This window comes from Hylobates moloch, unplaced genomic scaffold (genome assembly GCF_009828535.3).
Source record: "Hylobates moloch isolate HMO894 unplaced genomic scaffold, HMol_V3 SCAFFOLD_13, whole genome shotgun sequence".
In the NCBI taxonomy this organism is placed as follows: domain Eukaryota; kingdom Metazoa; phylum Chordata; class Mammalia; order Primates; family Hylobatidae; genus Hylobates; species Hylobates moloch.
The window spans coordinates 26,496,279-26,517,798 of NW_026652288.1; the positions used below are offsets into that span (position 1 = coordinate 26,496,279).

Below are 21,520 nucleotides of genomic sequence, written 5' to 3' on the forward strand. Positions count from 1 at the left end.
TCAGGGTCCTCTGTGGGGACAGAAGCAGAAACAATACTCAGGCCAGTATAGGGGCCAGGATTTCATGGTGCTCAGGGGTTTTAGGCAATTCCAAAAGGTTGTCACCAGCTATTGAATAAAATTGGTCACCCTCGGTTCCAAAGCAGAAGGGCTAATGTGCCATAACATATTGAATGGATTCAGTGTCTTTCTGCAAAGGAGATCAAAGCACTTCAAAATCATTTCCTGCAGACTCTCCTGAGAAGAAGCCAGGGAGGAAAACCTGTTTCATCTACGAGATAGCTTGGTGTCAGTCACCATCTCTGAGATTGTAGAATTCTTTCTGTTTCCAAAAGGCTTTGGCATGCCGCCTCAGTGGCACCCTGGGAGGTAGACCGGTGGGACTGACCCATTTTACAGACGGGCAAGTGGGAGCCCAGGGAGCCTGAGAGCCTTTCCCAAGTGAGGACTTGCCCCTCACAGATGGCCACAGCACACTGGCATCTCCATGGCCCACTGTGAAACCCACACAGACCACAACAGGGCCAGGTCCTGGAAGGCCAGGATGAAGTTGGCCTTTGAATCAACAGCTCACAATAGTGCTGCAAATGCCCCACTCTCTGAACTCCAGGAGCAGGTGCCTAAGTACAATGGAAGTGGCCTCCTGGGCCTCTGAAGCCTGAATGACAGGCAGATCCCCCAGCCACACTAAGTCTCACGCTGGGGAGGCATCCTCCCTGCATTGCTGAGTCTGCTATTTTCTCCTTCCCGTGGCACCCCCATACTCCTTCTGTGCCCTCAATCCCTCCCCCTCCACTCACCCAGGGCTGTTGTTCAGTCCCCCACACCTCTATCTCCCTTCTGCACTAGGCTTCTTGCATCTTTTAAGGACATTTCTCCTTGTCTACAAACGTGGCCATGTCCTCTCACCTGGGAAAAAGCTTCCCCAGACCCTATCATCCATCAGCTTAGTCACTGCCCCCTGCCCCTCCTACCCCCTCCTCTCCTTACACGCTTCCCCTGGATTGATCTACGTGATCACTTCTAGTTTTTCCCTACACGCTACTGAGTCCTCCAAGCAGACTTTCACCCTAACCCTTTACTACCGTTGCTCACCAATCACCATTCCCATTCTCCTAAATAATAACTGCCGCATACTGAGGAGTCTACAGCCGCAGGTGCTATGCCATCCACTTTAAAATGACCTTGTGAGATGGGTACTGTTAAGCCAGGTTACAGACAAGGCAATGGAGGCTCACAGTAAGCATCTGGGTTCAAGTTCCCAACAGTCCAAGTCTAAAGCTAGGGCTTCTCCTCCCGGCCTCAGCCTTCACTACGTGCCTGGCATAGGTAGACCTCAGCCCTCCCCTTCCTCCAGCACCCGCCTTGTGCCTCCACCCATGCACATCCCGAGCTTCTTCCTTCATCACTCTCACCTCACTCCTCCACTCTCCCCTGGCTTCAGCCAAAACTCTCTGCAGGTGGGTCCCCAAGCCCACCCCTCTGGCTCCAATCCCCATCCCAGATTTGAGGTTTATGTTTCTAAATCCAGGAGGTCTCAGCTCCTTGGCTGCTCAACTTCCTGGGCTCTTCCAATACAATGTTGCTATTTATTTTTATTTTTATTTTTTGAGTCGAAGTCTCACTCTGTAGCCTAGGCTGGAGTGCAGTGGTGCAATCTTGGCTCACTGCAACCTCTGCCTCCCAGGTTCAAGTGATTCTCCTGCCTCAGCCTCCGGAGTAGCTGGGACTACAGGCGCACACCAACATGACCAGCTAATTTTTGTATTTTTAGTAGAGACGGGGTTTCAACATGTTGGCCAGGCTGGTCTTGAACTCGTGACCTCAGGTGATCCACATGCCTCAGCCTCCCAAAGTGCTGGGATTACGCGTCCGGCCCCAATACATTGTTTCTAAACCCAGACCCTTCGTCTTCTCCTCAAACCAGTCTCCATCTTGCAGCTTTTCCAAGAAGCTTCTTCCTTGACTTCTGACAAGGATGCTGGAATTCTCAGGCATACTGGGCTTTTCTGCAAGCCTGGTCCTTCCACAAAAGCATCATTCTTCCTATTTCTCTCAGAACAGTGGCTTCCTTCCTCACCCCCTCTCCTCACAACTGTCGTAGAACTTGCAAGGCCTCGGGGTGACCTCCAGCTCTGAATCCTCACATCTCCTGTACAAGTCCTGGAACTGACCTTCTTGGATGTGGGCCAAAGGAACCCACTCCTCAGTGCTGGCCTCCCAACATAACCCCAGCTCCCCAACTTGGGCGCCACACCCACCAAATCCCTCTACGGAAACAGCCATCTGCCCTGGACTGGCCTCCAGCTAGTCTGTGAATTCGCTTCTCCTGAGACCACTGGCTTCACCATCCACGGCCCGCCAGGGCTTCTTTTTTTTTTTTTTTTTTTTTTTTTTTTGAGACGGAGTCTTGCTCTGTCGCCCAGGCTGGAGTGCAATGGCTCAGTCTCGGCTCACTGCAAGCTCCGCCTCCCAGGTTCACGCCATTCTCCTGCCTCAGCCTCTTCGAGTAGCTGGGACTACAGGCGCCCGCCATCATGCCCGGCTAATTTTTTTTTGTATTTTTAGTAGAGACGGGGTTTCACTGTGGTCTCGATCTCCTGACCTCGTGATCCGCCCGCCTCGGCCTCCCAAAGTGCTGGGATTACAAGCGTGAGCCTCCGCGCCCAGCTCGTGCCAGGGTTTCTTAAGTCTGATAGCTTCAGCTCAAAGGGAGAGCTGGAACTCACTCACTCACTCACCTCCTCCGCAAACATCTATTGGGTTAATCAGAGGGTTAACTGTGGGATTTCATAGGCGCCTGTAGAAACAGAATCCCAGGCCAGGCACGGTGGCTCACGCCTGTAATCCCAGCACTTTGGGAGGCCGAGGTGGGTGGATCAGGAGGTCAGGAGATCAAGACTATCCTGGCTAATGCGGTGAAACCCCGTCTCTACTAAAAATACAAAAAATTAGCCGGGCGCGGTGGCGGGCTCCTGTAGACCCAGCTACTTGGGAGGCTGAGGCAGGAGAATGGCTTGAACCTGGGAGGCGGAGCTTGCAGTGAGCCGAGATCAGGCCACTGTGAGAGGTGACAGTGTGCTGGCAGTCCTCGCAGCCCTCGCTCGCTCTCGGTGCCTCCTCTGCCTGGGCTCCCGCTTTGGCGGCACTTGAGGAGCCCTCCGGCCTGCCGCTGCACTGTGGGAGCCCCTTTCTGGGCTGGCCAAGGCTGGAGCTGGCTCCCTCAGCTTGCGGGGAGGTGTGGAGGGAGAGGTGCGGGCGGGAACCGGGGCTGCCCGCGGTGCTTGCAGGCCAGCGCGAGTTCCGGGTGGGCGTGGGCTCGGCGGGCCCCGCACTCAGAGCCGCCGGCTGGGACGGTCGCAGGCAGCGAGGGGCTTAGCACCTGGGACAGCAGCTGCTGTGCTCAATTTCTCACTGGGCCTTAGCTGCCTTCCCGTGGGGCAGGGCTCGGGACCTCCAGCCCGCCATGCCTGAGGCTCCTCCTGCCTCCGTGGGCTCCTGTGCTGCCCAAGCCTCCCCGAAGAGCACCGCCCCCTGCTCCACGGCGCCCAGACCGATCGACCACCCAAGGGCTGAGGAGTGCGGGCGCACTGCGCGGGACTGGCAGGCAGCTCCACCTGCCGCCCCAGTGCAGGATCCAATGGGTGAAGCCGGCTGGGCTCCTGAGTCAGATGGGGACTTGGAGAACCTTTATGTCTAGCTAAGGAATTGTAAATACACCAATTGGCACTCTGTATCTAGCTCAAGGTTTGTAAACACACCAATCAGCACCCTGTGTCTAGCTCAGGGTTTGTGAATGCACCAATTGACACTCTGTATCTAGCTACTCTGGTGGGGAATTGGAGAACCTTTGTGTCGACACTCTGTATCTAGCTAATCTAGTGGGGACGTGGAGAACTTTTGTGTCTAGCTCAGGGATTGTAAACACACCAATCAGCACCCTGTCAAAATGGACAATCAGCTCTCTGTAAAACAGACCAATCGGCTGTCTGTAAAATGGACCAATCAGCAGGATGTGGGTGGGGCCAGATAAGGGAATAAAAGCAGGCTGCCCGAGACACCTGTGGTAACCTGTTGGGGGTGTCTCTTCCGCAGCGTGGTAGCTTTGTTGTTTTGCTCTTTGCAGTGACTCCTGCTGCTGCTCACTCTTTGCGTTCACACTACCCTTATGAGCTGTAAGGCTCACCGCGAAGGTCTGCAGCTTCACTGCTGAAGCCATTGAAACCACAGACCCACCAGGAGGAACGAACAACTCCAGAAGCACTGCCTTAAGAGCTCTAACAGTCACCGTGAAGGTCTGCAGCTTCACTCCTGAGCCGCCGAGACCACGAACCCACCAGAAGGAAGAAACTCCAAACACATCCGAACATGAGAAAGAACAAACTCCAGACACACTGCCTTTAAGAACTATAACACTCACCGTGAGGGTCTGCGGCTTCATTCTTGAAGTGACACCAAGAACCTACCAATTCCGGACACGACTGAGCTCCAGCCTGGGCGACAGAGCGAGACTCCATCTCAAAAAAGAAAAAAAAAAAACAACAGAAACAGAATCCCACCCAGCTTTAGCAGGTCGGAGGAGGTGAGGCCCGCTTTTCTACTTTCCTGATTGGAACGAGAAGGAAGCGCACAGGCAGAGCGGGAGGCGGGGGGCCTGCCAGGCCCAATGGCAGTGAGGGAGCAGCTGGACTGAGTAGAGAATTGGCGGTGGGGTGGGGGGGAGTTTTTTGTTTTGTTTCTTTACGTGTGTGCGTGTTTCAGAAGTGAAGACTAGAATTACAATGGTTATCTAAAGACAGATTTGAATCCGGGGTTTAGAAGAAAACAGCGGTGTTACAAGTGAAAACAAAATGGGTCCTGTCTGAGAAGCCCCAGGAGGAGAGTTTCACGCGCGTCCGTGTGAAGAGACCATGAAACAGGCTTTGTGTGAGCAATAAAGCTTTTAATCGCCTGGGTGCAGGCGGGCTGAGTCCGAAAAGAGAGTCAGCAAAGGGTGGTGGATTATCAGTTCTTGTAGGTTTTGGGATAGGCGGTGGAGTTGGAGCAATGTTTTGGGGGCAGGGGGTGGATCTCGCAAAGTACATTCTCAGGGGTGGGGAAAATTACAAAGAACCGTCTTAAGGGTGGGGGAGATTACAAAGTACCTTCTTAAGGGTGGGGGAGATTACAAAGTACATTGATCAGTTAGGGTGGGGCAGAAACAAATCACAGTGGTGGAATGTCATCAGTTAAGGCTATTTTTACTTCTTTTGTGGATCTTCAGTTACTTCAGGCCATATGGATGTATATGTGCAAGTCACAGGGGATGCAATGGCTCGGCTTGGGCTCAGAGGCCTGACATTCCTGCCTTCTTATGTTAATAAGAAAAATAAAACAAAATAATGTTGAAGTGTTGGGGGTGGCAAAAATTTTTGGGGGGTGATATGGAGAGAATGAGCGATGTTTCTCAGGGCTGCTTCAAGCGGGATTAGGGGCGGCATGGGAACCTAGAGTGGGAGAGATTAAGCTGAAAGAAGATTTTGTGGTAAGGGGTGATATTGTGGGGTTGTTAGAAGAAACATTTGTCATGTAGAATTATTGGTGATGGCCTGGATACGGTTTTATATGAATTGAAAAACTAAATGGAATAAGGGAGAAAAACAGGTATAAAAGGTCTAAGAATTGGGAGGACCTAGGACATCTGATTAGAGAGTGCCTAAGGAGATTCAGCATAGTCCTGCCAGCAAAGATTATTTACTTCAAGAGTTAAGAGTGGCAGTTTGGGGATAGCATGAGGAGATATCAGCTGTGATGGCTTGGAGAAACAGTGTAAACTGGCAGTGTAAACAAGAGCAGGGCATGTATGAGTAGTTGAGAACGGAGAATAGGAGTATGACTAGACAGAGAATAGTAGGGATGACAAGTTTTTTGGGGGCACATTCTAAGTTGGTCCGGTGTCTGGAATGAGACTGGGGCCTAATAAAGAGGAGCTCAAATGGGCTGCACCTTGTAGCATTCCGAGGACAGGCCTGAATTCTGAAAAGCGAAAGTGGTAAAAGTGTTGTCCAGTCCTTTTTAAGTTGGTGGCTGAGCTTGGTGAGGTGTGTTTTTAAGAGGCCTTTAGTCTGTTCTACTTTTCCTGAAGACGGAGGACTGTAAGGGATATAAAGGTTTCACTGAATACTAAGAGCCTGAAAAACTGCTTGGCTGATTTGACTAATAAAGGCTGGTCTGTTATCAGATTATATAGAGGTGGGAAGGCTAAACTGAGGAATTATGTCTGACAGAAGGGAAGAAATGACTGCGGTGGCCTTCTCAGACCTTGTAGGAAAGGCCTCTACTTATCTAGTGAAAGTGTCTACTTAGACTAAGAGGTATTTTAGTTATCTGACTTGGGGCATGTTGAGTAAAGCTAATTTGCCAGTTCTGGGTGGGGGCAAATCTTCAAGCTTGATGTGTAGGGAAGGGAGAGGGCCTGAATAATTGCTGAGGAGTAGTAGAATAGCAGATGGAACACTGAGAAGTTATTTCCTTGAGGATAGATTTCCATGATGGAAAGGAAATGAGAGGTTCTAAGAGATGGGCTAGTGGCTTGTACTATAGCATAGCCTGCCTTTGCTAGTGTGTGGTGATTAGGCCTGGTGGAACTGCCATCAATAAACCAAGGGTGATCAGGGTGGGAAACAGGGAAGAAGGAAATGTGGGGAAATGGGGTGAATGTCAGGTGGATCAGAGAGATACAGTCATGGCGGTCAGGTGTGGTATCAGGAATAATGTGGGAGGCCGGATTAAGGTTCAGGCCAGGAACAGTGGTAATTGTGGGACTTAACAAAGAGTGAGTACAGCTGAAGGAGCCGGGGAGCAGGGAGTATATGCGTCAGGTATGAGGAAGAAAATAGATTTTGGAAGTTATGAGAAATGTAGAGAATAGATTTTGGAAGTTATGAGAAATGTAGAGAGTGAGTTGAGCATAATTTGATATTTAGGGCCTCTAAAAGTATTAAAGCAGCGGCAGCCGCTGCACGCAGACATGAGGGTTAGGCTAAAACAGTAAGGTCAAGTTGTTTGGACAGAAAGGCTACAGGGTGCAGTCCTGGCTCTTGTGTAAGAATTCTGACCCCACTAACCATGCCTAGGAAGGAAAGGAGTTGTTGTTTTGTAAGGGATTGAGGTTTGGGAGATTAATCGGATATGATTAGCAGGGAGAGCACGTGTGTTTGTCTGAGAATTATGCCGAGATAGGTAACAGATGAGGATGAAATTTGGGCTTGACTGAAGTAATGGGGGCTGTCTGTGAAACCTTGCAGCAGTACAGCCCAGGTAATTTGCTGAGCCTGATGGGTGTCAGGGTCAGTCTAAGTGAAAGCAAAGAGAGGCTGGGATGAAGGGTGCAAAGGAATAGTAAAGCATGTTCGAGATCTAGAACAGAATAATGGGTAGTAGAGGGACGTATTGAGGATAGGAGAGTATATGGGTTTGGCACCACGGGGTGGATAGGCAAAACAATTTGGTTGATAAGGCGCAGATTCTAAACTAACTTGTAAGTCTTGTCTGGTTTTAGGACAGGTAAAATGGGGGAATGGTAAGGAGAGTTTATAGGCTTTAAAAGGCCATGCTGTAGCAGGCAGAGTGATAACAGACTTTAATCCTTTTAAAGCGTGCTGTGGGATGGGATATTGGGGTCGAGCAGGGTAAGGGTGATTAGGTTTTAATGGGATGGTAATGGGCATGTGATCGGTTGCCAGGGAAGGAGTAGAGATGTCCCATACTTGTGGGTTAAGGTGGGGGGATACGAGAGGAAGACTCGAAGGAGGCTTTGGGTTGGGGAGAAGGGCGGCAATGAGATGTGGCTGTAGTCCAGGAATAGTCAGGGAAGCAGATAATTTGGTTAAAATGTCTCGGCCTAATAAGGGAACTGGGCACACAAGCACATAAGCCTTATTAAGATGCACTCTGGAATAATATGAAGGTACAGGGAGAACAGGCGTATTTACAGACTGTAAGTGGGAATGTAATCTAACATTTTCTATACCAAAACCCTTAAAAATAGGAGTACCCAACAATTCTGTCATCAGGTTTCCCTTAAGGAAATAATTAGACAACGATACCAAGATGGATATTCAAAAATGTTTGTTCCAGATTGTTTATAATAGCAAAAAAATGCAAACAACTTGGAAGCCCGGAAATAATCTGAGTTCTTAATTGCAAGCAACAGAAATCATTGCTGACTGAGGTAAACAGGAAAGGGATTTATTAAACGGACAGGATATGGCTTTAGGTGGTGTAGCCAGGAATGGCGGGTGCCTGAAAGGCTGGGCAGGACTGGGGCAGTGGACTCAGTTCTACAGTGTGCACCTCCAACCCTACAGGCACCAAACACTGCTCATCACCACCAGCCCCACTGCCACCAGCTGCTCAGGGATGCACCATCTTGCTGAAGCCTCTGCCTCTGCCAGACTGGGTTCCTCCAGGGCCTCTGCTTTTGCACCCCCAGCTCCTAGTTCCAAGCCTGGCGTGGGTACATGTGATGGGCAGGGACTAGATCCCATGCCTGTAAGCTAGTGACAAAAGAGTCAGGAAAACTGACCCGGGGCTTTCAGCTCCTACAGTGGGAGGCTTCCACCAGAAGGGAATTGGGATACTGAGAAGCCAGAAAGACTGACAGATGTGTACTAGATTAAGAAATGAGAAAAATAAATTATAACACCTGAATACAAGTGAGATATTACTGTAAGGGAGCAGAATCTAAATCTACAAACTTGGTTTTTCTTTTTCTTTTTTTTTTTTTTAGTATACTTTAGGTTTTAGGGTACATGTGCACAATGTGCAGGTTTGTTACATATGTATCTATGTGCCATGTTGATTTCCTGCACCCATTAACTCGTCATTTAGCATTAGGTATATCTCCTAATGCTATCCCTCCCCCCTCCCCCAACCCCACAACAGTCCCCGGAGTGTGATGTTCCCCTTCCTGTGTCCATGAGTTCTCATTGTTCAATTCCCACCTATGAGTGAGAACATGCGGTGTACAAACTTGGTTTTTCTATCGATATGTGAAGTGCTCGTTCAGCTGGAGTGGGAGTAGTTATGGCAAATTAATCTCAGGGAGTTGTGATTCTTCTGTGGGGTATATCTAAATTTTGGGGTCTTACACAGTGCAGCAGCAAGCACCCTCTGCTGTAAATTGGCTCATTGTGATGAGACAGTCTATTGTCCCACCCCGACAGTTGGGCTTGGGCTGGGGAAAGGCACAGGGCACCCTCGCTTTAGAATCCACATGAGCTTTAGAATCCACATGAGCTGTGCTGCATGCTCCTCACTCCTGCTTTCGCTCTCCTCCACCCACACCTAGAAGCCTTTATCTGGTGCCAAGCATGAGGACTTGCTCAGACTCACATTCTGCCAAATCTATTGATTATGCCTGAGTTCTTTCTGCTCTCCCCAGGGGCGCAGCTAGACCGTGACCAGCCATATTCATCTCTTTTATGGAGCAGTGAATAGAGAATGCCCTGGTTGACTGACCTGGGAAACAACCGAGAAATTGGAGCAGACATTTCAAAATAATATCCCTTGGCTGGGTGTGGTGGCTCATGCCTGTAATCCCAGAACTTTGGGAGGCCAAGGCAGGTGGACCACGAGGTCAGGAGTTCGAGAACATAGTGAAACTCCATCTCTAGTAAAGATACAAAAATTAGCCGGGTGTGGTGACTCATGCCTGTAGACCCAGCTACTGGGGGAGTCTGAGGCAGGAGAATCGCTTGAACCTGGGAGGCAGAGGTTGCAGTGAGCCGAGATCGCGCCACTGCACTCCAGACTGGTGACAGAGCAAGACTCCTTCTCAAAAAATATAATAATATTCTTAGACTCTCTATACCTATTGCTAATTTTTTTTTAGAAAGATAAAATCATGACTCATACAGAATGAACACATCTGAAAGACTTTATTTAACTCGTTAATTACTGAGAGAACCAGTAAGATATAAAAACTGTTTCCAAGGAGAATCCAAAAAAACAAACAAATATGTAGATGACCAGGAATGTGGAAATAAATTACTAAGAGATGGCCTCTTTCACTGAATGAAATGAATTGCATCTTTAATGGAAAATGTATTTACATGTTTATAAGCTGGAATAATTTGCAATCACAGACAATGAAAGGTGCAGACCATATAGAATCAGATAACCCGGTAAAGTCTAAGCCTTGCTTTCCACAGAAAAGATATGTATTCATTTCCTAGGTCTGAGAATCACAACACAGAATGGGTTGGTTGTTTAGTATTCTTTTGTAGAGACAGGGTCTCACTATGTTGCCTAGGTTGGTCTCAAACTCCTGGGCTCAAGACATCCTCCAACCTCAGCCTCCTAAAGTGCTGGGATTATAGGCATGAGCCACCTCACCTGGACTGGGTGTTTAAACAACAGAAATTTGTCTCAAAATTTTGGAGGCTAGAGGTGCAAAATCAAGGTGTTGGCAGGGCCTGGCTCGCTCTAGGCTCCAGGGAAGCCTCCTTCCTTGCCTCTTTTGGCTTCTGCTGGTTTCTGGCAATCCTTGGCTTTCACTGGCTTGTAGATGCATCACTGCAATCTCTGCCTCCATAGACACATGGCATTCTCCCCATGTCCAGATTTCCCACTTACTGGGACATCGGTCATATTGGATAAAGGCTCATTCTAATGACCTCATCTTGATTAAATCTGCGAAGACCCTATTTCCAAATAAGGTCACATTCACAGTACTGAGGGTTAGGACTTTAATATATGTCACTTTGGGGAGTGACAATTTAACCCATAAGAGTGTTAAAGAGGCTGGGCACGGTGGCTCACGCCTGTAATCCAGCACTTTGGGAGACCAAGGCGGGCGGATCACGAGGTCAGGAGATTGAGACATCCTGGCCAACATGGTGAAACCCTGACCCTACTGAAAATACAAAAAAATTAGCTGGATGTGGTGGTGTGTACCTGTAATCCCAGCTACTCAGGAGGCTGAGGGAAAAGAATCACTTGAAACCAGGAGGCAGAGGTTGCTGTGAGCTGAGATCTCGCCCCTGGACTCCAGCTGGGCAACAGAGCGAGACTCTGTCCAAAAAAAAATAAATAAATAAGTGTTAAAGAAAAACTGAAGACAAATTGAACAGCATTTAACTGAGCAAAGAATGATTCACTAATCATGAGCCTCCCCACACAAGAATAGGTTCAGAGAGACTCCAGGGCTGCCATATTTATGGACCAAAAAACGGAAAGTGATGTATGGAAAATGAAAGTGAGGCACAGAAACAGCCTATTGGTTACAGCTCGACGTTTGCCTTATTTGAGCATGGTTTGAATAGTTGGCCACCTGTGATTGGCTGAAACTCTGTGATTGGCACACGAGTAGGTTATAGTCTCTTTACACATCCAGTTTGGCTGGAGTTTACTATCTATGGAGAAACCCTTAGGCCAAATTTAAAATATGTAAGGAGGGAGCTTTAGGGTTAATTTAATCTAACAATAGATACCCAGTAATCTTTTTGTCCAGTAAAAAATTTTCTACAATTTTCCTGATTTCCCTTGCCCTCTTTTTGATCATAATAATCTCCAAGATTTGGCTGGGCGCGGTGGCTCACGCTTGTAATCTCAGCACTTTGGGAGGCCGAGGCGGGCGGATCACGAGGTCAGGAGATCGAGACCACGGTGAAACCCCGTCTCTACTAAAAATACAAAAAATTAGCCGGGCGTGGTGGCGGGCGCCTGTAGTCCCAGCTACTCGGAGAGGCTGAGGCAGGAGAATGGCGTGAACCCGAGAGGCAGAGCTTGCAGTGAGCCGAGATCGCGCCACTGCACTCCAGCCTGGGCGACAGAGCGAGACTCCGTCTCAAAAAAAAAAAAAAAAAAATAATAATAATAATAATAATAATAATAATCTCCAAGATTTTTCTTGATGGCAATACACAAAACACCAGTCTCACTAGATATGTGCTAATTATTTACATGGGTGCAACAAGAGTGTTAATCACATAAGCCTCTTTCAGTTTGCTTTGCAAATCTAGAGCCATATAGTATTAGCATCTAAGGCCAGAAAATTAACTTCTGTCTTTTAAGTTTTCATTGGGAATCAAAGACTGAATTAATTAATTTGATTTATTAGGTCTTGCTCTGTCTGCCAGGCTGGAGTGAAGTGGCGTGATCACGGCTCACTGCAGTCTCAACCTCCCAGGCTCAAGCAATGCTCCCACCTCAGCCTCCCAAGTAGCTGGGACTATAGGCACTCACCTCCACACCTGGCTAATTTTTGTATATTTTGTTGAGACAGGGTCTCACTATGTTGCCTAAGCTGGTCTCAAACTCCTAGGTTGAAACAGTCCTCCTGCCTTGGCCACCCAAAGTGCTAGGATTATAGGCATGAGCCACCATGCCTGGATGACCTTTTAAAAAATCTATATTCCTTGTTTCCCTGAAATTAGAAAGCCTCCCCAAAATGTTCTACTACATTTCATCAATAGTACATATAACTTTGAATGAATCCCTTTCTACTTAAGGTTCCAAAGTTTGTTAAGCCTCCTGGTCAGACCTTAGGTGACCTTCCATACCACCAATAAGGCTGAGTCCCTGCATAAGGCATAAGGCAGGTAGTAGCTAGTTTTCCTGGGAGAGTTTTGTGAGCATTGCCTTAAGTAAAGTCTCAAAGTTGTCTAAGGGGTCTCAGCTTAGTCTGTGCTCAAGAGTCTATTCTTTGAAATAGCAATGGGAGCCGGGTGTGGTGGCTCATGCCTGCAATCCGAGCACTTTGGGGGACCAAAGTGGGTGGATCACTTGAGGTCAGGAGTTTGAGACCAGCCTGGTCAACATGGTGAAACCCTGTCTCTACTAAAAAATACAAAAATCAGCCAGGTTTGGTGGTGAGTGCTTGTAGTCCCAGCTACTTGGGAGGCTGAGGTAGGAGAATGGCATGAACCCGGGAGACATCGCTTGCAGCGAGTCGAGATCACTCCACTGCACTCCAGCCTGGGCAACAGGCTGGAGACTCTGTCTCAAAAAAAAATAAAAATAAAAATAAATGAAATAGCCGGGCGCGGTGGCTCACGCTTGTAATCCCAGCACTTTGGGAGGCCGAGGCGGGCGGATCACGAGGTCAGGAGATCGAGACCACGGTGAAACCCCGTCTCTACCAAAAATACAAAAAATTAGCCGGGTGTGGTGGCGGGCGCCTGTAGTCCCAGCTACTCGGAGAGGCTGAGGCAGGAGAATGGCGTGAACCCGGGAGGCGGAGCTTGCAGTGAGCCGAGATCGCGCCACTGCACTCCAGCCTGGGCGACAGAGCAAGACTCCGTCTCAAAAAAAAAATAAAAAAAAAAATAAAATAAAATAAATAAATAAATAAATGAAATAGCAGTAGGTTAAAACACCTGGTACAGTTCTTTTCCACAGACTTTGAGTCTGTCCTTTGTTAGAGACATGGACTCTGGCCTATAACTTATAGCTGACCCTTCAGATAATCATCAAAACAAAAGAAAACCTATTGGTAAATGGCAGATTCTTAATGGCTAATGGAGAACTTATTACTTTACCAATAAAGCCAGGATGGAGGAGAGTAGAGTTCTCTATTGAAATATAGTACGTGACTGTTTCACGAGTTTTTATCAGTGTTTCTTCCCTGAGGATAAAAGCATTTATTTTTCTGTTTATTTATTTATTTTAGCTACAGGGCCTGCTTCTGTCACCCAGGCTGGTGTGCAGTGGCATTATCATGAATCACTGTAACCTCAAGCTCCTGGGCTCAAGCCATCCTCAACCTCAGTCTCCTGAGTAGCTGGGATGACAGGTGCGAGCCACTGTACCCAGCTGATAAGAGCATATTATAGATAGTGAGGCCATTGAAACATTTCCAGAAACTTCCCCATAAAGAATACCAGTTTCTGAAATATTTATACATTTCCCATGCAACTCAGAATAGTAACACATCAAACTTATTTTTAGCACCTCTCTTTTTATAGGCAGAAAACCCGACAAATTTTGTGACTTTCCAGGGTGCCCTCTGGGAAATCTCAAAGATAGTTTTAGGTATAAAAGATATCTTTAGGCGGCCAGGCGTGGTGGCTCATGCTTATAATCCTAGCACTTTGGGAGGCCAAGGCGGGCAGATCACAAAGTCAGGAGATCGAGACCATCCTGGCTAACACGGTGAAACCTCATCTCTACTAAAAATACAAAAAATTAGCCGAGCGTGGTGGTGGGCGCCTGTAATCCCAGCTACTCGGGAAGCTGAGGCAGGGGAATGGCGTGAACCCGGGAGGTGGAGCTTGCAATGAGCCGAGATCATGCCACTGCACTCCAGCCTGGGCGAAAGCGAGACCCTGTCTCAAAAAAAAAAAATATATATATATATATATCTTTAGGCTAGGGGTGGTGGCTCATGCCTGTAATCCTAGCACTTTGGGAGGCTGAGTGGGGAGGATCACCTGAGCCTGGGAGATTGAGGCTATAGTGAGCTGTGGTTGCACTACTGCGCTCCAGCCTGGACAACAGAGCAAGAACATGTCTCAAAAAAAAAAAAGGTGGGGCCAGGTGCAGTGGCTCATGCCTGTAATCCCAGCACTTTGGGAGGCTGAGGCTGTGGATCACTTGAGGTCAGGAGTTCAAGACCAGCCTGGCCAACATGGTGAAACCCCATCTCTACTAAAAATGCAAAAATTAGCTGGGTGTGGTGGCAGATGCCTGTAATCCCAGTTGCTTGGGAGGCTGAGGCAGGAGAATTGTTTGAACCTGGGAGGCAGAGGTTACAGTAAGCCAAGATGACACCACTGTACTTCAGCCTGGGTGACAGAGTGAGACTCTGTCTCAAAAAAAAAAAAAAGGTTGAAAAATGCTGAAAATTCCATCTCTCCTTTTTTTTTTTTTTAAATTTTGTGTCTAATTTCTGAAGGCAAAATATCAAGAGTTGTCAGAGGAGATTTGGGTACATGATTAAGATAGAATCATGAGTGACCGGGAAATGATACTTAGTTACCTCTTTAATCAAAATGCACAACAAAATATTTAAAAATAAATACAGAAGGCAACACAATCGTAAAAAAAAAAAATGTAAAGAATTTTAGTGCTTTTGTGAGAAAACTTTGTTCTTTTTTTCTTATGTTTACATAATCAAGGACATAAGAAAGTCAAAATAGAGTGGGGGAAATTATACTGACAGAATCCCTTATATGCAGGCAGATTTCACAGAGATAAAGAATTACCTTTTTTAGGCCAGGCATGGTGGCTCATGCCTGTAATCCTAGCACTTTGGAAGGTCAAGGTGGGTGGATTGTCTGAGCTCAGGAGTTCCAGACCAGCCTGGGCAACATGGCGAAACCCCATCTCTACTGAAAATACAAAAAAATTAGCTGGACTGTTGGTGCACGCCTGTAATCCCAGCTACTCAGGAGGCTGAGGCAGCGGAATCACTTTAAACAGGGAGGCAGAGGTTGCAGTGAGCTGCGATCGCACCACTGCACTCCAGCCTGGGCAACAGAGTGAGACTCTGTCTCCAAAAGAAAAATAAAATACCTTTTTTTAATTGTATTTGAAGGCATTAATTAATACATCAAGTAAGCAAAACCGAGAAAACAAATGAATTTTGTCAAATTCTAAACATTCCATATGCTAACATATCTTATATATTCATATAACTTCTTTTCAGACTCAGCTGTTGTATATTAAGGCAAATAAAACTCACTTTCTGAATTTTGTCCTTTGTTATGGTCTTTTATATTCTGGAACAAACTGACACTTCAAGACACAAGTTCTCTGAGTGTGGTCTGGGGACCCCCAAGAAGTCTGCAAGACCGTTTCAGGGGGGTTTTCAGTTTTGAAGCCAAAACTATTTTCATAGTCACACTAAGACATGATTTCTCCCTTCTCATTTTCTCATGAGCATAGAATGAGGCTACATGACATGTGAAATGGCAAGAGATTGAGGACAGAAGCAGCTATGGGAACCCAGCTGTCTTCTGTTCAGCTAGATATTAAAGAGATTTGCAAATAGACAATAATGCCGCTCTTCTCATTTTTTGGAAAATATAGTTATTTTTCATAAAAATATGTTAACATGCAATGATTCCATCGCTTCAGATGGATTTTTTAAAAATTCTATTTTAATTTTCTGTGTGGGGATGATGCTGGTGATTATGATTATTATAGAGACAGGATCTCACTGTGTTGCCCAGGCTGGTCTTGAACTCCTTGGCTCAAGTGGTATTCCTGCCTCGGCCTCCCAAAGTGCTGGGATTACAGGCATGAGCCATGGTGCCCAGCCTCTGTGGGGATTATTAATAGATATAACTCATATAAGCAAAATATCTTTGGTGTCCTCTATAATTTTTTTATGTGTGTAAAAAGTCCTGAGACCAAAAAGTTTGGGAATTGCTGCTTTAGGAAAAACTACTCTTTTTCCTTTTTTAAAATATTTATTTATTTATTTATTTGAGACGGAGTCTCGCTCTGTCACCCAGGCTGGAGTGCAGTGGGGTGATCTCGGCTCACTGCAACCTCCACCTCCAGGGTTCAAGCCATTCTCCTGCCTCAGCCTCCTGAAATGCTGGGATTACAGGCATGTACCACCATGCCCAGCTGATTTTTGTATTTTTAGTAGAGACAGGGTTTCACCACATTGGTCAGGCTCATCTCAAACTCCTGACCTCGTGATCCACCCTCCTCAGCCTCCTGAAGTGCTGGGATTACAGGCGTGAGCCACCGCACCAGGTCTCTTTTTCCTTTAAAAACAAAAGCACATTCACAGTTGTATTTCTCTTTCGCTACTGCTCCTAGAACAGTCCCAACCGTGCATAATAATTATAACTTTTAACCCAAGTAATGAACTTCTATTTCACAAGGAAAATTAAGGGCTAGATAACTAAGAAATGTCTGTTATACACAAGTATTTTTGCAGACAGACAAAATTCTGAAAACAAAGAACACAACTTTCTGCAGCCAGACACATCCCTTTTACACCTTAGTGTAGCAAAGATGAACACCTTCATTACAACACTCCAAAGATACAGCCTCTCTCTAACATATAAAATATATTAAACCTGGGGGACAGAGAGAGACCCTGTATATAAAAAAAATCCTGAAAAATCTTTCTTTATTTTTATTCTGTCTCTAATTGTGTGTGCCACCACGCCCAGCTAATTTTTTTGTATTTTTAGTAGAGATAGGGTTTCACTATGTTGGCCAGGCTGGTTTCGAACTCCTGACCTCATGTGATCCGCCCATCTCAGTCTCCCAAAGTGCTGGGATTACACACATGAGCCACTGCACCCAGCCCAAAAAGGCATTTTAAGCAAAAATTCTGATACTTAAAAACCGAAAATATGAGCCCAGGAGTTCGAGGCTGCAATGAGCCAATACTGCACCTTTGTACTCCCACCTGGGCGACAGAGTGAGACCTTGTTGATAAGAAAAAAAAAAAAAAAATAGGGCTTTTACTATGTTAATGAACTCATCTTAGAGTGCATGATTTATAAATACATGACTATCCATACATACTTCTGCAGTGATAACCACTGGAAAAATGAGAATGTTAAAAAGCCAATCTAGACAGAGTTCTCATTCCACCTGCCTCTTTATGTTGGTAATACCAGAGTAGAGAGCTGCTGTGGTCTGTGTCACATTCATCCCAGCCTCCTTTCTAATCCTGTAGCTGATGATGAAAATGTGATAAATCTTCTGGCTCACCTTTGATGCTTTTTCATTAATTCACTTCTGGTAGTAAATTGTGGCAAATCTTCCACTTCCATCCCTTCAGCCATTCCCATCACCTTGTCTAAAAGGTCTTTATTGTAACTGCAGCCCAGGAAGAAGTGGTTGGCCCAGACCATGAAGAAGGGACAGCAGCTGGTCCAGGCGGCCACCGCCGTTGGGTGGGTTGCGGTAGTTGGGCAGGTGGCGCAGGATGAATTCCATGTGGGCCTTCCATTGCTTCTCGCTCTCTGAGTAGGAGCGGAACTGCTCCTCGAAGTCTGCCACCTGCCGCACTCCTGAGACCAGCTCCTCTACCGCAGTGGCCACCTCGCCACCAGCCGTGGTGCCTGCTGCCCTAATTTTTGTATTTTTAGTAGAGGGACGGGATTTCACCATGCTGCCCAGGCTGGTTTCGAACTTCTGACCTCAGGTGATCCACCCGCCTTGGCCTCCCAAAGTGCTAGGATTATAGGCGTGAACCACTGCGCCTGGCTGAAAGCCATTTTTAATATTTCATTTTTTGTGAAAAAAATTATGCTAAAAATTTTGGAGAGATATATCCCAAAATATTTACTGTGATTCTTTCTGGATAGTGAAATTGTGGATGCTTTTTTTTTTTTAATTCTTTTTTCCACAGCAAATGTGTCCTCCTATAATAAAAAGAAATCAATAAAATGTAATTTTAAAAAGACAACATTTAAAGGCCGCTAACCTGAATTTTACTTACTGTGAGCAAAGTTTGATGTACTAGCAAGCCGAGTTCTCCCAGGCATCTATCTGCCTGAAATAATACCTGGGGTTGTTCTTAAACCCAGGACTTTATGAGAACAACAAAGACTGAAGAGAATGATTAAACTCATATCATGAAATGAAAATGAAATGTTTCCAGCAGCCAGGCCCCAGACCTTCAGGAATGCTCAGCAAATATTACTTTCCTTTCTTCTCTCCTTTCCTTCCGTTCAGCCTTTGACTAGGTCAAATGGCCTTTGAAAGTCAATGTCCCATATCACATGTCCTTGTGGCTTCTCTTGACCACCGTCCCTCATGGACAGTCTACAAGCTGTTCTGGGTCTAAGGTCTGACCTACATACCCACCTGAGCCTCTCCAAGTGATCATCACCAAGTTGGGTGTCCATTTTATTCCCCAGGACCCCATCCTCCAAGCTAATGGGATGACAGGCACACCTAAGGTCCTCGTAGGATTCTGGCCCCAGGGGCAATTCCTTCCTCATTCAGAATCTGCCCTCTGGGCAGGGATTAGGACTTATGTGGATTTAAGCACATTGTGGACACAGTAAACCATGGGGAACACTTGCTGGGGAATCCAGCATCAACTCTCACATCTCACTGGCAAGCTGGTGAGAACCCTTCTCTTGTCATGGTGAAAACAGTTCCCATGGCTAGGCGTGGTGGCTCATGCCTGTAATCCCAGCACTTTGGAAGGCCGAGGCAGGAGAATTATCTGAGGTTGGGAGTTCGAGACCAGCTTGGCCAACATGGTGAAATCCCGTCTCTACTAAAAATACAAAAATCAGCCGGGCGTGGTAACACACGCCTGTAATCCCAGCTAGTACTTGGGAGGCTGAGGCAGGAGAATCGCCTGAACCCGGGAGGTGGAGGTTGCAGTGAGCCGAGATCGCACCATTGCACTCCAGTCTGGGCGACAGAGCGAGACTCTTATCTCAAAGAAAAAAAGAAAAGAAAAAAACAGGTCCCTGTTCTGTTCGGGCCTGCGGAGCAATGTTTAGGAACTCTGAAGCTAGAGTGTGTGGGTTCAAATCTTGTCCCCAGTGTTCATTTATCCCAGGCACATGGCTCATCCTCTCTGCCTGCGTCCTCCTGGTCAACTTTAAGTTAATACAGGAAGTGCGAAGAACAGAGCCCAATACACAGAAAACTGCACTCCGTGTTTGCTGTTCATGTTATTTTTACCCAAGCACTGTCTCCACAGGAGCAGCAGGGTCAGTACTGAAGAGAAGGCCCTGATTCTTTCCTCTGAAAACACTCCTTACAGTCAGCAACCCCATCCCGAATGGTGCTAGACAAAGCCCCAGCGTTTCTTTTCAAGTGGAGCCAGAGTTGGCACCAACCTCAGCCTGGTGGGCAGCTTCTGAGCAAGGGGAGACCTGTCCTTCTGCCCCAGGATGCCAGAGGGTGACCCAAGAACCGACTCCCTCCCCTTTGGCTGGAAGGTTGGACATAGCTGGGTAAAACTGACCTTGGACTTCATGTTCTTCAGAGTAGAGGCTGAGATGTATATCAGACCAGAGGACAGCCAGGAGCCGCCCCCAGAGTAGCTTCTAGATGGTCCAGGGAGGGGTTGTCCCAAACCACCTCAAATGTGTTCCAGCGGGAAATGCAGCCTACAGTACCGGTTGTCCCGTGTTTGGACAGTCAGTGAAGTGGAGAGCAGAGAGTGAAATGAAGGACAGGCACATCTGTTGAAGATGCGGGGCCCAGGGCCTGGCTACTAGCATGAGTATTCCGGTGGTCGTGGGGTATGGGCGTGGCTCCGGGAGGAGAGGTGTTTTTTTTTTTTGAGATGCAGTCTTGCACTGTTGCCCAGGCTGGAGTGCAGTGGCACAATCTTGGCTCAGTGCAACCTCTATCTCCCAGGTTCACGTGATTTCCAGCTAATTTTTGTATTTTTAGTTTAGACAGGGTTTCACCATGTTGGCCAGACTAGTCTCGAACTCCTGACCTCATGTGATCCAGCCGCCTCAGCCTCCCAAAGTGCTGGGATTACAGGTGTGAGCCACCACACAGGAGGAGAGTTTGAAAGCCCAGCTGCCCGCTGACACTTGGAGGTTACTGTCCCAACTCCAGCTTTCAGACTGTGTCGACTCAGAGCACCTCTCAGCGTAATACACTGCTGCACTTCCTCACACGGTCTATTTGACTTGAAACTTATATTTAGGAATTGCACTAAGGAAAATATTCTGCCACCAGAACTGTTCAAAACTTATTTGTTCTAAATGGTGCTTAAATTTCCCCAAATTTAAAAACAATACTAAAGAATTTACCTGATATCAACATAACCAGGTAAAGGTGAGGGAAAAAATTCTAAACAATAATGGCCAAACTTCGCTCAATCATGCTAAAAAAAAGTTAATTATCTGTCTATTTTCACCATAGAAAATGTTTGCAGAACAGAAAATTATTACAGCCCTTTTGCAACCAAGAGGCAACAAGCTTGAGAATAAAGGGAACAAACTAAAGATGATGGAGCCAAATATCAGAAAAACATCTGTGGCATCCTGGAGCAGCTCAAGAGATATCAGTAACTGCCTAGTTCCAGGCTTCTTGTTATATAAGAAAAATAGGCCGGGTGTGGTGGCTCACACCTGTAATCCCAGCACTTTGGGAGGCTGAGAGGGGCAGGTCACCTGAGGTCAGGAGTTGGAGACCAGCCTGGACAACATGGTGAAACCTCATCTCTATTAAAAATACAAGAATTAGCTGGGCATGGTGGCAGGTGCCTGTTATGCTAGCTACTTGGGAAGCTAAGGCATGAGAATCACTTGAACCAGGGAGGCAGAGCCTGCAGTGAGCCAAGATTGTGTCACTGCACTCCAGCCTGGGCAACAGAGCGAGACTCTGTCTCAAAAAAAAAAAAAAAAAGAAAGAAACCCATGTGTTTAAGCCCCCCCCACACACATGCACACACACGCACACACATGCACATGCACACACATGCATGCACACACACACGAATGCATGCGCATCCTGATGTTATATGATGAGGTAATAAACAGAATACCATCAAAACTGATGGGGAAATGTATTATAAATGTGTGGCAAGCAGTTAATTAAAATACACTGTGAGAACCTCGTAGGGCTCCTGGAA

At 46.8% G+C, this 21,520-nt stretch overlaps 2 protein-coding genes and 1 pseudogene across 2 annotated transcripts in view; 2 read left to right on the forward strand and 1 right to left on the reverse strand.

The window, feature by feature from the left end:
• The window catches only part of CENPA (centromere protein A), a 46,437-nt gene extending 25,535 nt beyond the window's left edge, over positions 1–20,902 (forward strand). Inside the window, exon 6 of the transcript XR_009209507.1 lies at positions 20,809–20,902. The gene's annotated coding sequence lies outside the window, so the exon portion shown is untranslated. The remainder of the gene's footprint in view (positions 1–20,808) is intronic.
• Positions 4,112–21,520, forward strand: part of DPYSL5 (dihydropyrimidinase like 5) — a 138,670-nt gene continuing 121,261 nt past the window's right edge. The window contains exon 1 of the mRNA XM_058427024.1: positions 4,112–4,582. The gene's annotated coding sequence lies outside the window, so the exon portion shown is untranslated. The remainder of the gene's footprint in view (positions 4,583–21,520) is intronic.
• LOC131380926 (CDKN2AIP N-terminal-like protein) lies at positions 17,620–18,905 on the reverse strand (annotated as a pseudogene).